Here is a 17,573-nt window from a genome sequence, read left to right as displayed (position 1 = left end):
ATGTTGTTTTCATAAATTCCTCCTAAAACCAGAAGAGGGAACTTCATTAGGTCCCAAACCAAAATCTACTCAACAGCATCTGCATGCATATATATGAATACAGATATAACGATATGAAATAACTGATCAGCTTAATATTTTAAGAATTGGAAATGTATTTTCCTCTTTACCTCTTAACTTAGATAATAGAATTTTTGTGAGATCAGAAATATATTAATACAAGAAGAGAACATTTAGGTTTTCTGAGCTTAGAAAGCAAGGCCAAAGAGTCATTAACTATATTATGTGTAGAAAATGGGGCACTTCAGAGCAACACACACATTCCTTTATCTTCCCCTGTCCTCCCTGCTCCTTCTTTATTCATTGTTTTTTTCCTCCTTTTCCTTTTTGTTCTTCTTTTGCTTTTCTGTTATCCCTTCCTTTTTTAAGTGTATGAATCTAAAGGACAGTCATAGAAACTTTCTTTAAACAGTAGCGTAAATATGTTTTTAGAACATGACCTTTGTTTTCATTGTAACAGGAATTTGTTCAAGGAAAATTGTTTTGCGATGCAGAGCAGGAAAAAAAGAGAGACAGTGGAATACATAATAATGTTTTGGTTTTAGCTTGGACTTTCTATATAACACTTACCAGGGTATTATATTAAAAATCTAAACAAACTCACAAATTGAAAATATTTTAAAAGAGGAGAAAACAGAATGCATTTGTTCTGGTAGAACAAAAATCAATTTGAGTAATTTTGCAACAGAAATTTTCATATTGCAATATATTGTATTGATTCTGGATTTTCTTTCAAGTTGCTTATTAACCAAGTTTCATACTTGACTGTTACTGCTTGCTACAGGTGGTTAAGTAAATACAGGAGTGGGCAAAAGTAGGTTTATAGTTGTGAGTACAGGAAACACTGAGTTTATTCTTGTGTTATTAATAATTGTATCATTATTATATTTCATATCCTTGCTTATGATTTACCCTTTAGGTAATGAAGGCTGATAATTTAACCTACTTTTGCTCATCCCTGTATATTCACTTTGGGAGTTTTGGTAAATAATTTTTCTATTTTAATAATACTTTTTATTTTATTCATCTTTTACTCTAGAATGATTATAGAAAAGAACCTACTGAAGAGGTTGTCAGGCTGCAAATATTAATTATTTAATGATTTGCTTGTATTTATTTTATGGTATTCTATAATACTCTCTCTGATGGAGAAATCATCAATTTTTCTATTTGTACTTATGACTCTCTTCTTACCAATTACATTTGACCTTTGGACAACTATGGAGTTAGGGGCGCTGACTCCTGTAGTGTCAAAAATCTGCATGTAACTTTATACTCCCTGTAAATTTATCTATAGTCTCTCAGTACCTGCAGGGGATAGGTTCCGGTACACATACACTCCAGCAAGTATCAAAATCTGCAGATGCTCAAGTCCCTTATATTAACTGAAGTAGAATGAATACAGCAAGCCCTCCTCATTTGCAGATTCCCATCCAGGAACAGACAGTACTATTTTTGATCCATAGTTAGTTGAATACAGTGATGTAAAACTCAAGGATATGGAGGAATTACTGTATATTTATTGAAAAAAATATCTGTGTATAAGTGGACCTGGGCAGTTCAAACTCAAGTTTTTCAAAGGTCGACTGTATACCTATCACAGATAATGTCAATGTGAATTAATAAAGAAATCTGACAATTTCTGATTGACCCTTGTCTTTTTCATTATGGAAAATAAACAGAAAAGTATACAGGAAAATATTCCACCTGAACTGATAACCAAGGAGACTCAGACTGCCTGAGCTAAAGCACATTACTTTTTATGGATGATGTAAAAGTGTTATCCCCAATCTTAGAATTAACTAAAAATAGGTAGAAGAGTTATTTCAAATTTCACATTTTAAAAGCCATCCTGCATGTTCACATAGTTCTTTGAACAATATATGTCTAGTTATCTCTCTTCTCCCCTTTCTTCAACATTCCATGTATTTGTTCATTCCGCAAATAATTTTTGAGAATATACTCTAACCACATACTGTTCTAGGTGCTCAAAATACATCATCATTGATATACTGATTCATATCAAGTGGGTAAAAATCCCTCTCCTTATGAATTTCATATTATAATGGGGAGAGGAAGACAAAAAGACAATACATAAAACAAATAAGTAAACTGCATAGTTTATCAGAAGGTGATTAGAACTATAAAATCAAGTAAATCAGTGTAAGAAAAAACGGAAGTAGGGGAGTTGATAGACTGAAGTTTAAATAGTATGCTCACTTCTCATTAAGAAGACATTTCATTAGAGATTTGAGGAAGTGAGGATCCTTACTTTTTTGATACCAAATCAGACTATTTCAAGCAGAAGAAATAGCCAGGGCAGAGACTGGAGGTGAGGGCATTACTGGCATATTCAAAAAGAACAAAGCAGATGGAGCCCCTGAGGTTAGTAAGCAAGTGGAAAAAGGGCAGGAAGTAAGGAAAATAACTAGATCATGTAGAGCCACTAGAGCCACTGGAAGGACTATGGTAAGGTTGGATCAGAGCAGAGGCATAATATGTTAAAAGATCCACATTGCTGTGTTTAGGATAGAAAAAGCAAGGATAGAAGCAGGGAGACCAGTTAGGAAGCTCTGCAGTTGTAAAACATGCTAAACAAGATCCTGCAAGACCTAAAGTTCTTGAGAATAATACCGCTGATCTCTCACACTTCATGGGAAAGTCCCTGGATAAACAGAAGAGGCACACACGCTATCTGAAACACCAGCTTGGCTATCAAAAGCAATTAAAAAAGCTGGCCCAGTAGGAAGGACTTTTTGAAAAGCCTACTGAAGTATCAGGTAAAGAGACTTAACATCTGGACAACACAGCAAATCTTCCCATTTTAGTAGGTTTCCAAGTCAGCAACTTAAGAATCTTGATCTCACTTGACAGAAGACTGCATTCCTTTTTATCTAGTATCCTAATGCTCATTCTTGTTCATGGAAATAAATGCTTTACATTTTTTTTGTTTTTTATTTATAAAGGCTGAGATCAAGGAGGTAGAAACAGTGATTTTGATAAGTAACTGGTTGGTTGATATGTGTTAAAATCATAGCTGACAGCTTTCCTGATGCATGGGATATGGGCCACGATAGCAAGGTGAGGCCAGGGATGACTGGTCTCTGCTTCTGGTCTTTGATCTCATAAATTGACCATTTATACTTCTCCCAGAAGTATACGATCTACAACCTTGACCATATCACCCCATGATGTACAATTCCTCAATGACATTCTGTAGCCTATAGAAGAAAAATTGAAGCTGTACATTTGCCCTCTGCCCTTAATTTTAATAAATATCACAGTTGTTTTCTGTTCCAATGGGGATACAGATGACTATTTCATAAGACTTGGGAGAAGATCAAATAGAAAAATATGTATGAAAACTTTTTCCCTTGTTACATAAAATTTACTGATGAGTGGAAATAGGTGTATTTTTGCAGGTAAACTACATTCCAAAGTGTTATAAATACTTAGTAAAACACAAACAAAAATGTACTTAGTTCAACACAGGTAAAGAGAAATTTGATTTTTTATTATCATCTTCCTAATCAGTGTTCAAGCTGGTAAATTTAGATAGTATCACTAATGGGTTAGGCATGATTATGTTCCCAAAAACACAGATTTAGAATAGATATTGGCAAGGAAGTTAATACTGTCTAGAAAAGGATCACATGACTAAAGCATCTGAAACTGCTTAACCAAAGCAAGTGTCACTGTCTAAATTTGTCCTTTCAATGAATCTGCTCCCCACTAAACTGGACTCATGTGCATTTGTGTTATTTAGAAATAATGAGTTGCAATATAAGTAGCTCAAGACATGGATGAAGCCTTTATTAATCTTAACCACCACTATTTTCAAGCAAAACCATAGTCATACAATTTTATTCTAGTCTGCTAGTTGTTAAAGGCATAAATGAAATTTATTTTATACGAGCACATATGAATCTATTTGCTAATTAAGAACTCATTGCCTCAAATTGTGTTATGATTCCCAAAGAGAAAAACATAAGAGGTCTATGTAGTCTCATTAAAAACTTGTACACTTTTATAAAATGCCCTGACCTCTCCAAGGGGAAAATTGTTTCTCAAACAATAAATTTTCATTTTAATATAATAAAATACCCTGCCATTATCCTAACTATGTGGTATTAATTTTAACTACCCACTTGACAAAGTGTCAAGGTTTTTAAAATGCAAGCACTTATTTCCAGAATTTTCAGAAAATCTAGGCATACAGTTGATTAAAATTCGTAGTGATGGACCAATCTCAGAAAATTTTAACCCAGAATTACTAGTGCTCTCAAAATTAGACCTGTGTTTTAAAATTCATATAAACAAAAAATTAATTACCCATTCAATTAATTAATTAATTAAATGCATGTGAACAACTTTCTGCCCAATTGCCTTATGCTGCCATCATGGACCTGAGTCATGTGCAACCTATCAAGCCAGCCAAAGTCACCAAGGTGCTGGGCAGGAATGGCTCCCAGGGACAGTGCACACAGGGGCACATGGAATTCATGGTAGATGTGAGCACTCCACCATCTGAAACATGAAAGACCCCACACAGGAGGGCAATATGCTCAGCCTACTGGAATCTGAGGAAGAGTCTCAGAGGCTGCAATGCATTTGTGTCTGGCTCTAGGATGTCTGGGTGGACCACATGGCCCATGGAGATAATAGTCAACTGTTGATAAAACATTTATACTGTATGTAAAAAATAAAATAAAATGTATATAAATATACAATGTACATATAATAAAATACAACTTATCACAATTTCTAAAGGTATTAATTTTTATCTTAAAGATCACATTCATGTATTTTTTGCTATTTAAAGTGTAACTTTTGATTTCCAAAAATAACCCCAGTAATAATAGTTTAGAATATCCCAAATATTCAAAATTACATAGTTGAAAACATTGATATATTTCTTTCGATTGTTTTAGGGGAAGTTCTGGGAAGTGGTCTACTTATATTTCACAATTTTCCTCAAGTTCTACTCTCTTTTACAAAAGAAATTTGTTAGTTGAGCCTTGAAACTTCACAAATACATGTTTTAAGCAAGGTACAAGTTTTTTTCCTTCTCATAAATGAAACCTTTTCACTGTCAATAGTCATTAAAGTAGTAAATATCCATGATATCTGAAAATGTGCTTCATCTTAAAAAGTTTACCATGCTATGGTTTTTAAAAAGTAGAGATGTTTAAATGAAAAAGGCTAGCAGTATTTGAGATTTATATTTATCCTTTTGAGCAGGCTTGTTTTTCAAATGGCCCCAGAATGAGAAAAGGGGGGAAGCATGGAAGCAATAATTAACATCCATCGGGTAGGGTCCTTTATATATGATGCATGTTCTAGCACATAACACCTTTTGTATCATTTATTCCTTACAATAGCCCTAGAGTTAGACGGTACCAATACTATTTTCCCAGGTAATGAAACTGAGACTCAGAAAAGATTCCACAATACTGACAAGTCACACAGAATCAATGGCAATAAGGTTGACTTCAAAGAACAATGAGACGTCCATTTAGTCACACTGTTCAGAGTATGAAGAACTGAAGACACCAGAAGAACACAAAGTTCATAGAATCAGAATGACCAATTGGGAGGCAAGATTTTAAAGAACTGATTTACAGCCATGAGAGATTTTCTAGAGTCATCTCTAACTAGACCCATCCAACATTAGATCTGGTTAAAGTGGATAAACAGTAAACATTTATACTCTCTGGATAAGCTTCAAAGTCCACCTGTTTGATAATGAGCAGACACAGGCTTATACACACTCCCTATACCTTTCTTGTTTAGCCCAGCCAAAGGAAACCATGCCCATCATCACACTGAAAATCCTTACAAGTATCAAGCTTACCAAGAGCAATGAGCTCCAAAGTGCAGCTGGTCTTTTCAGAAAATTAGGCCAGAAGTCATTACCACCTAAGAGACAGTTGAAGTAAGGGTCATACACCATCATAAATTAAGATGAACAAACCTATCAGTCCAACTCAGGACATATATGATGAAAGAAACTGGGCTGCAATGATATTATAATTGTAGTCTATGGTCATACCACCCTGAACGCGCCCAATCTCGTCTGATATTATAATTGTAGTATTAAAAAGATAAAGATCTAATTTGGTGCATACAACGTCTGTCTAAAAAGAGTCCAGTGATTGTTAATATAATGAGAACAGTTTGCATGACATCAATGCAACCTGACAGCCAAGAAGGGTGGACTGGAATGCACATGTGTGAACAATGACAACTTCACTGTGCTAGTCACTGGGGGCCAGCAGACATCATTGAGTGAGCATGTGTACTGTGTGGCTGTCACATTCAAAATGACTGAATGAGTAGAACAATGAATCTGCATCAAATTTTGCATTAAGCTTGAACATCCCTCCATGGAAACTATTCTGATGATTCAGAAGGTGTAACTATGGGCAACTGATGACTGACAACTTCATCATGACAATGTGCCTGCTCATGCATCATGTCTCATGTAGAATTTTTTGACAAAACATCAAATCACCAAGGTGACTCAGCCCCTCTATGGCCCAGATTTGGCACCCTGCAACTTCTGCTTTTTCCCCAAAACTAAAATCACCTTTGAAAGGGAAGAGATTTCAGACATCAGTGATCTTCAGGAAAATACAACAGGGCAGCTGATGGTGATTGGGAGAACTGTGTGAGGTCCCAAGGTGCCTACTTTCAAGGAGCCTAAGGAATCACTGTCCTATGTACAATGTTCCTTATATATTGTATTTTCTTTAATAAATGTTTCTATTTTTCATATTACATGGCTAAATACCTTCTGGACAGATCTCATGGTTTATATTAGAAACTGTGCTGAGCTCTCTGAGGACACAAAGACAATCCTACCTCAGGTTATACCCTCAAAGAACCCAAGGTTAGGGAGAGACTATGTTCAAATAAATCATACAATAGAAGATAACAATAACATTTAATAAAAATCATAGAACTGTGCTTCTTTTGCACATATTATGGTCCAGGTACTATGCTATCTATTACTCAGATGTAATCTTTAATTTTTTCATTTTTCAATTACTATTGACATACAGTATTATATTAGTTTCAGGTATATATCATAGTGGTTAGACATTTATATACTTTATGAATTGATCACCCTGGAAGTCTAGTATCCATCTGACACCATATAGTTAATACAATATTATTGACTATATTCCCTATGCTGTACTTTACACACTTGTGACTGCTCGTAACTCTCAGCTTGTACTTAACCCTTCCACGTTTTTCATCCTCCTCCCCAACCCTTCTCCCATCTGGCAACCATCAATTTGTTCTCTGTATATTCATATATAATCTTAATCCTACCAAATGCTATAACATATAATATTATCACTTCTTATTTCACAGATGAAGAAACTGAGGATCAGAGATATTAGTTGTCATTCTAAAGACCAAAAAGGCATAATGATATGTAGTAATCATAATTCAGAGCTCTCCAAACACACAGTTCACCATTTCACTCTCTTATAGATGGAGATAAAGGATTCAGCTAATTCTCAGGGGAGATGGTCTATTCTGATGTCTTAGCAGTAACTGTTCTTGGAGGAAAAGATGTGAGCTGAGTGCTTAAATATAGACAATGTTTGCACATAGACTGCTGGAAGAGAAGGACCTTGCATAGTGACCCTGCACTGGCATGGAGGAAGAAAAGCACAGCACAGAGTGAGATACTAAACAGAATGGGGCTTGGCTTAGCTGGAGCCCAAGATACAAACAGACTGTAGGCTGGCACAGTGCTAGAGGGGCAGAGGACTACCACATCACAGGAGACCCCAAGTGCCAGGATGAGGAGGCTGCCTGTACACTACAGGCACTGTGGAGCCCAGCAGGTCTCAGCAGATGAGCAAGCTGGCCAGATACAGTACAGGAAGATGAAGCCAGTAACTATGCAAAATGAGGGAATTTAAAACTCTCTTAAAGATTCATAAGGTGAGCAACTTGTATCTAGTCAATTCACAGAAAATTTATTTATTAAAGAATTTAAATATGTGATAAGGAAGAGTAACTATCAATGAATTATTTGTTACATGTTTGTTTCAAACCATGCCTATGAGACAACATTTATGTTAGGTACCATTTTAGATGTACACAGAATTAGTTTCAACTAACTCACAGCATTGCACTACTTGATAATGTTCCAAAATGATGATGTAGAAAATTCAGACTTAGAAAATTACACTCTGTATACACAGGCTCACCCACGCAGTAATCACATTCTGTCTTCCTTCTCCCTTTCTCTCCTTCCTCTCCCCATCTCTTTTTGTTCTTCCCCTTCCTCCTTCCCCTGACCCATCTCATTCTTCTCCCTTTCTTCTCTGTGAACACATTTAATTCAGCATTATCACTAAATAATCAAAAACATTAGCAGAAAGCACCCTCTCATTTCCTAAATATGCATTCATCATGGATATATGAAATAAAATAATGACTGATTGGCAGGAATATGTATATATCTTATCCTGGTCAGAATACAGCATTTTGCATCATTACATCATATTGTGGTGCTATTAATTTTTCATCAATCATATGCTTCAATAAGTAATAATATTCTGACTTACTATATTGTGACATAACATGAAAGGAGGAAACAGAGATCCATAAGCCATTTAGTTATCTCATTTCAAACAATGATATTGCCAACACTCTCCAGGAATTTGGCTAAATGACAACAGTGTTAAGGAATACATGGCAGACTTCAGATATGCGTAATGGAAAATTTTCATGCCTTGTGTAAATATTATGATGCGCCACCAATGCTTTAAACAATAGACAGAATGCCCTCACAAATATTCTGTTCCTACTGGCCACAAGGTACATTATCTCTTTGTGACAAATAAGCTAAACACTGTGTGACATTTTGAAAATTTCCCATTATGTTAATACTCAGACAGATTCCCTTTTTTTATTCTAGAAATCTGAAAGCAAAATACTCTTTAGTCAAGTCAGTCATTATGCTTTGGAAAGTAAGAAAAATTCTGAAAGGTGAATATAATAGATCACATGCAGATCGGGCAAGTTTTCCAGTTCAGAGCACCATAGTAAAATCAACATAGCTCCTGGGTCTAGCTAGATAAGGCATCAGTGAATGGTCAGATATTACAAAGACTCATATAAGACTGGAACAGCAAAAAGCAACAGGGAAACCTATGGAAGGAGGTGGGCTGTCTCCCTCCTCCATCCTCAGCCACCTCCCACCTACAAAAAATCCCAGGAAGGAATTGAAAGAACATGCTAATATTCCATGTCATCCTTAACCTGGAAGACAGAAGCCAGTGCTCAGGGGCAGCTAACACACAAGTTCTATCAGAAGAGAACTATCTCCATCAATAGGGAGTCACAAGAAGCAGAATGCATAATGCCAGGCTCCCTCCAGGCCTCCCCCTAATTGGACAGCTATAACAGCACAAGAGCTAAACGCAAGGGCTTCCTGAATTGGTGTCACATACAGTAGATTCTTTTTCCAGAGTAAGCAGACCATAACATAAGTAAAACCAAGTAAGCAAACTGAGGAAGATCAATGAACCTATGATAAGATATTATATGAAATAGGGACTGTTAAAGAGAACAGAAGAAATGTCTCTCCAAGTTGGTTTATAAAAGAAATGTAAGAATATAGGAGGAAAGTGCTATTGTAGTTACCTTCCTTTATCTCATACACTTGCATCATATAACATAATATAAAATTCACTACATAATCATATTGTTACTATGAAATGTGAAAAGTGAACAAGTAGAAGAAATCGTTGTGTTAGATGAAAAGCACAATGGGAGAAATTAAAGATGCCAAGTTAAATATCACGAACCAAATGCATGAGAAAACTGAAGGAATTCATCTTGAGCTCAGTGCAGAATGGTTAATACATAAAAATGTTGAGAGGTTGGGTCATATGGAAGACATATTCAAGAGACCAAATTCAGACAGAAAAGAAATCTGAGAAAGAGAAAAATAAAGCATGGTTATCAGAGAAATAATAGAAAATAATTTTCCTCAGGCAAAGAAAGATTTGATATTCCAGGGCAAGACTCAAAAGCTACCACAAAAACAAATTTATGAGAGAAAAGAAAAAACATTAAAGTCAGGGCCTTAACCTTTCATTTCGAAGATTTAAAAATCCTACAGCTATGCAAAATATAAAAAAGGGCAACTTCAAAAAAACCTAAACTAAACTGTACTGGCTTTAAATTTGACTTTTAAACCAACCAGCTACCAGAAAACAATAGAGCTGAATATACTCCATTCTTCTGAGGAAAAAAAAATTATGATCCAAGATTTAAAAACCCAGTAGGCTCTTGATTAATTGCCAATATATAAGGGCAACAGAAAGTTATTCTTTTATATGCAAATTCTCTCAAAAATATTAAACATACTTTCTTCAGGGTAAAAAATTAAAGGCTTATATCATCTAACTTAGAGAATAAATTAAAAACTCAAGAACTAAAATGTCAGGTTGGAAAGCAAGAGAAGATAAATTGGCAAAATTGATAAACCATATCTTTAAGCTTAATACAATATCAAAAATATAACTTCAAATAACTATTTTATACATCATAATAATAGCAATTCAAAATCATAAACAGGAGAATGTAATATGAAGACACCCAAGAGGAATAAAAACACATGTTAAATTACTGTTTTAAATTGTAAACACGAGAGAAAATAACCTCAGAATTCTGGACAATTTAGAGTTATTTTTTTCTTTTTTTAATTGTAAAAAAATAAAATCCCTCAAAGATTACTGATAAGAAAGAAACTGATAGGGCTTTAAAGAGTTCAGTATGGCATGGCAATGTAGAACAAAAATCTTAGAAATGGTAATACCATTTGAACCAGAAATTACATTTCTTAAAACAGTTTAAATTAGCAAAACTGAGGAAACAATAGCAAATTAGCCAAATGAAAAAAAAGTGTTGTACAGGGATAAGAACAGAGCTGGGAAAATCTTCACACTATATTAAAATGGGAGGCACAATAGCTCACTGCATTAATGTACAAAAAAAATCAGGTCGATAGGCTTCATTGTATGGCCCTATAATTTCTATTTGTTGAACAAGGAACATGTATTATTTTTACAAAAAGAAACATTAATATTACAAATGAAATCATTTACAAAAGCTGTGGGGTAGATCAAGAACATTATAAGTATGCTCCCCTTTCAATGGAAGTGGCTTGATCTTGTGGATTTGACACTAAATTTGGAATTGAAAAATGAGAATTTGAATCACAGTCTCAACCACTTTTATCTAACCTGTGCTTGTGTGGGCAAGTAATATCCCCTCTCCAGACCTGTTTCCTCAGCTGTGAATATCAATATCATACTGCACCTTTCCTATGTTCTTTTGTTGCAACACTAAATACAGGGGAGGGCAAAAGTAGGTTTACAGATGTTCATATGGAAAAAGACACGCAGATTATGATTATTACAATAGCTTTATTAACTCAAAAGAATGTCACAATGCAATTTTAAACTTATTTTTGTCTACCCTTGTAGGTCAAATGACCAAATTATAGCTAAGGTCTTTTTTAACTTTCTTTTGTAAAATGCACAAAATGATAGATATTAATCACAAAACATGGGTGCTTATACCATTCATTTCCAGTCTGGATTACCTCTTCAAAGTGAAGACAAAAGTATTGCTTTTCTAATGGTAACATGGCATTCCCTAAAGTGTATACCAGGGCCTCAGAATATGAATACCTATTATAATATAAGGGCTTTATGATTAATAAATTCATTGGGAAAAATACAGATTAATGACAGGGTTCTTTACTGCAAAGTTCACAGAGACTTAAATATATGAATGGGTTCCTGTCCCTCAACAGGGGTTAAACTTTTGACCATAGATCTCTAATATACTTGGCCCTTGTGCAGGACTCATATTTGCAGATATATTAAGAGTATAGGAATTGCTGTCATACAGAGAATCCCTGTAGTAAATTACAGCACAGCTGCGACAATGGAGTGAGAACCCCCAAAAGAAATGAGAAGGCAGAATAGGGTGAGGTGACAAGAGAGCTCTGAAGGAGATGATAAAGAGAACCATTCAATCTCATTCACAGCTTTAGAAAAGAGACCTAGAATAATTATTGTTTAAATATGCATTAAAGAAATTATAACAATGGAAAGAACCATTTTTGGTAGAAATAATTTATTTTTGTGAGCTTAAGAGAGTGCTTTGTTTACCTGAAACTATACCTATTTATATATATGTTTCTCACATGCCAGAGAGAGAGAGAGAGAGAGAGAGAGAGAGAGAAAGAGACCTAGCCAATGTTCTTTAACTTTTCCCAGTGGTGAAAAATGGGAAAGAAGCAAGAGGGCGGATCTATTCTCAAGAGTAGTGCATACTTGTTCCCATTTACAGCTACCAGACCTTGGTGACACGCAGCAACTTCCACTCTCTTGTACAGCCAAATGTCTTTAAATGAAAGTGTGCTTCTAAATTGTAAACCAACATGCTTTCCACATAAAACCCTTGAGTTCTGATGAATGAACTATATAATCAATAGAAGGACTTGGAAACGGGGAGAGGGGGGGGGGGGGGGGGGAAAGAGGGGGGAAGGAGAGAAAATGTATTTAAAAAGTAAATATTTTTACAAAAAACAAAATAATTCTATTTTAGAAAACTATTTGTAATTATTAAATTGTTCATAGTTTCAGTTTTCTAACAGCTTATAATAATGAAAGGAAAAACACTTTTACTTGCGTTAATTATATAAAATAACCTAACTTAAAATAAGATTTTGTTTTCATTACTTGGGAATCATAATAGATATTTTTGAATAAGAGAATTCCAGCCAAGATAAGTCCATAAATAAGGATGATATGTTATCTCTGTATAACTTCAGAGTTGTTCTATTATGATGATCAGAAATTGTGATGTAATATATTATTTTTAAATTAATAATCATGAAAATTGTTAGTCTTTGGAAATTTACAAAGTTCACTCTGGAGATTTAAAACATACTTTAAAAATATTAAAGGTTGATAGATTTTATTTTGCTTAAGATGAAATTAATAGCAAAAATACAGATTAAATTAATTTTTTCAGGGATAATTTTATTTCCAGTATCATTAAATACTATCACAAAGTATAACAGTCCCCCCTTACCCACAGGAGATACATTCCAAGACCCTCAGTGGAAGACTGAAAGTGGGCATAGTACTGAACCCTAAATATATTATGTTTTTCCTATACCTACATATCTATGATGAAGCTTAATTTTATTAGGCACAGTAAAAGATTAACATTAACTAATAATAAAACAGAAAAATTATTGCAATATAAGTAAAATAAGGGTTACTGAACACAGCACTGGTGCACTGTAACAGTGGATCTGATAACCCAGGTGTCTACAAAGTAACTACAGAGCAAGTAGTGTATATCATGTAGATATGCTGGACAAAATGCTAATTCACATCCCAGGCAGGACATGGCAGGACATAGCAAGATGGCACAAGATATAACCATGTTACTCAGAACAGTCCACAATTTAAAACTAATGAGTTGTTTATTTCTGGAATTTTCTCATTTAAAATTTCCAGACTGCTATTGACCGCAGGCAACTGAAACCACAGAAAGAAAAAAACATGTTCTAGATAAGCTAAAGCAGGTTTTGGTTAAATTTTGATTAAGGTCTTGTTTTTATCTCATAACGAAACTTATAAACGGAGTTTTATATGAAAAATACCATAACTTTGAGGATTTCCATTTTCTGAGTTAAGGAAGGTTGATTGATAATGTCTGTAATAAGCTCAGGTATTTTGGGGACGCATATAATGTTTGCACTCATGATTATATTCACATTAATATTCTACCATAGAATTTTGTGTTAACAAATCACTGTGGTTTTTGTATCCCACTAAACACCAGATTCAGCTCTCATTAGTACCTTCTGAGCACGCATCTTGAACTGGAGCGTTTACTAGGTGTCATGTTCTGTGCTCAGCAATTTAAACTTATTGTTATGTGATTTTTCACAAATTCTATGATTTTGAGATCAAAGCCATTTTTTAAACCAAAAGGGTCACAGTGCAAATTATCATTAATGGGTCCATTTTGTAAAGCAAAAGATCAATTATGAAAATGTTAACCCCAATTCAAAGGAACTTATGCACCCCTGTGTTCATAGCAGCACTGTTTACAATAGCCAAGAGTTGGAAACAGCCTAAGTGCCCATCAGAAGATTCGTGAATTAAAAACTGTGGTACATTTACACGACGTAATTCTATGCTGCAGACAGAAGGAATTTCTACCTTTTGTGACAGCATGGATGGAACTGGAGACTATCATACTAAGTGAAATAAGCTAGTCAGTGAAAGACAAACACTATATGATCTCACTTAAAAGAGGAATCTAATGAACAGAATAAACTAATCGATGAAACAGAACCAGAGGCATAGAATCACAGAATAGACTGACAGCAGTAAGGCGGGGTTGGGGGTGGGGCTGTTGGAAAAAAGGTAAAGGGATTAGTCAAGGAACATATGTGAAGGACCCATGGACACAGACAACAGGGTGGGGATTGACTATGGATTGAGTGGCACGCGGGGTGGAGGGGGGCAAAGGGGGAAATAATTGAAACTATAAAACAAAAATTTAAAATATAAACAAATAAATTTTTTTTTACTTCATCACTATGTAATATAGAAATAAAACAAAGGAGAAAACAATGTTATACACATTTTCTTTTTCTTACATAAAATTATATATATTTACTTGGTAAAAGATTGCATGATCCTCCCTGGCTGGTGTGGCACAATGGACTGATCACCAGCCAGCCAACCAAAGGGTTGCTGGTTCAATTCCCAGTCAGGGCACATGCCTAGGTGTGGGCCAGGTCCCCAGTAAGGGGAGTGCGAGAGGCAACCACACATTGATGTTTCTGTCCCTCTCTGTCCCCCTCCCTTCCTCTCTGTCTAAAACTAAACAAATAAGACCAGCAACACTGAAAGGAAAAGAAACCAACAGAGACAAGAGGGAAGGAGGGAGGAGGGGTGGGGGAAAAGGAAGGGGAGGGGGAAAGTCAAGGAACATATAACAAGGACTCATGGACAAAACCAAAGGGGAAGAGCTGAGGGAGGGAAGGAGGAAGGGAGCAAGGGAAACTGGTGGGGGGTAGGCAGACACAAATGTAACAAATAAAATTTTTAAATAAATAAATATATAAATAAATAAAACTATATATTGAAAACAGTCACTGGTAATAAAACACTGTTTTAAAAGTTTCTGTCAAACAGCTTTTTCTCACACCCAGTCATTCCCGGTCCTATGAATCTATTTCTCAGCCTATGCCATGACATACCAGGTGTGCTTTGATTTTGCTTAAATCAGTATTTTCCAAGAAGGTCCACACAATGCAGCTTCTCAGATTTTTGACTGAAGCCATCTTCTCTTCCATGTTCTAGCTCCAAACTCAGTGAAAACTTGGCTCATTTCAATCAACTTACTGTTTGAAAATCAAGAGTTCAATAGCTAAATTTGTATTTTACTAGTAGTAAAGAAATTACTAGATTTATTTTCTTTAAATTTTTAGCAATGTAAATGAGTGGATCAAAAAACTGTGGTACATTTACACAATGGAATACTATGCAACAGAAAGAAAGAAGGAACTCCTGCCATTTGTGACAGCATGGATAGAACTGTAGAAGTATTATGCTCAGTGAAATAAGCCAGGCAGTGAAAGACAAATACCATCTGATTCCACCTATAAGTGGAACGTAATGAACAAAATAAATGAACAAGCAAAACAGATTCAGAGACAGGGAAATAAGGAACAAACTGACAGTGACCAGAGAGGAGGAGAGAGGGGGATAATGCTGGAAGAAAGGGAAGGGTCTAGTCAGGGAACATGTATAAAGGACCCATGGATATGGACAACAGGATGAGGATTGACTGAGGGAGCAGGGGCAGCGGTGGGTGGGGCAGGGGAGAGCAACAGAGGAAAATTGGGACAACTATAAATGAACAACAATACGAAATTAAAAAATAAATGTTTAGCAATGAGATTTTTCTTTAAAAATTTATCTTGACAAATATAATTTAGCTTATCTGCTCAAATATTAAAGATAACATAAAGGGTATTTTAGCATAGATAACAATTATACTCTTTGTAACTGTTATTCACGTGGCTGTTATAAATCTCTTTTCTGGAAATTTCACCTGAAAACTTCCAGCATCACAGTAAAGTAAACACACACACACACACACACACACACACACACACGTATAATATGTATTATATATAAAATATATATTTTATATATGGCACTTAGCATATGTCATAAATAGAAATATGTTCATAATATTGCTGTTAATAAATTTCTCTTACTGGATTCTCCCTATTGAACCAAAATCTTATGGTTAATTGACAAAAGCAGTGAAAATAAAATTAAAGCAATAAAAACAATGTGAATATGTTGCAGTTTCAACTTCAAAAAAGCTATAGTTTCTACAAGAGGATAAGTAATTTAAACAATCAATGCACCCAGTTTTCTCACATAAAAAATACAGATGGCTTCATAAACTAACTATAAAAATATTCCCTTGGAGAAAAGAGTCTTAAATATATTTTAGATTCATCTTCAAGTTCTCCACACTTAATAGAAGAGTAAACAGCCTCAGGATATATCTTCCTTCTTCATCACTGCTTAATAGCATATGAAAGACTAACAGGAATAAATTTGTAGGATATTCAAGTCAGCAAGAAGCTTAAAAATAATCCAAACCTACTCCATTGTTTACAGATGAGGAAACTGAGCTCTAAAGAGTAAAGATAGGGAAAATTACTTTTTGCAATACAAACTCCACCACAAACACCTTCTCAATAAATCATGACCAAGCATTTTCTACTGTGTATGTTTTGCTCTTCAGTCTCTTTCTCCAGCATCATTCCCCTAGATGTCTATGCATAGTGTACAATTTCCCTTCTATTAAAAATCCGCTATTGACTAATGGGCCTCTTCCCAACATAAGTCCATTTCTCTGCTCTGCTTCATAGCCAACCTTCTGGAGACTTTTCTACATATTTTTCTCCATTTTCTTACCTTCTGCCCACTCCTTTACCTCCTACAGCCTAGTTCATGTTGACACCTCTTTAGAAGAGCATCTTTTCAAGGTTATCAATAACCTATAAGTCACCAAAAGACAAAATTCTCAGTTCTCTTTCTACTCAACTTCTCTGCAGCGTAGGCACTGCTGATGCACCCTTTTTTAAATTTTTGTAATTAATTTTTAGAGAGAGAGGAAGGGAGAAAGAGAAATACTGATTTATTGTTCTACGTATTTATACATTCATTGGCTGATTCTTGTATGTGCCCTGACCAGGGATTGAACCCACAATGGTGGCATATCAGGATGATGCTCTACCCAACTGAGCTGCCCTGCCAGGGCTGATTATCCTTTATTGAACAGTTCAACTCTAGGTTTGACCTCCATCTTTCCTTGGTTCCATTCCTATCTCGCTGTCACTTTCAGGTTTC

General features: G+C 35.1%; 1 protein-coding gene and 1 pseudogene across 4 annotated transcripts in view; one reads left to right on the top strand and one right to left on the bottom strand.

The window, feature by feature from the left end:
• The window catches only part of NRG3 (neuregulin 3), a 1,143,185-nt gene that overhangs the window by 1,000,239 nt on the left and 125,373 nt on the right, over positions 1-17,573 (bottom strand). The gene's annotated exons all lie outside the window — the stretch shown is intronic.
• Positions 4,461-4,687, top strand: LOC129076298 (40S ribosomal protein S28-like; annotated as a pseudogene).

This window comes from Pteronotus mesoamericanus, unplaced genomic scaffold (genome assembly GCF_021234165.1).
Source record: "Pteronotus mesoamericanus isolate MK-2021 breed Mesoamerican mustached bat unplaced genomic scaffold, CSHL_Meso_final contig_59, whole genome shotgun sequence".
Classification (NCBI taxonomy): Eukaryota; Metazoa; Chordata; class Mammalia; order Chiroptera; family Mormoopidae; genus Pteronotus; species Pteronotus mesoamericanus.
The sequence above is the reverse complement of the archived record's forward strand: the minus strand, read 5'-3'. Positions and strand labels throughout refer to the sequence as shown.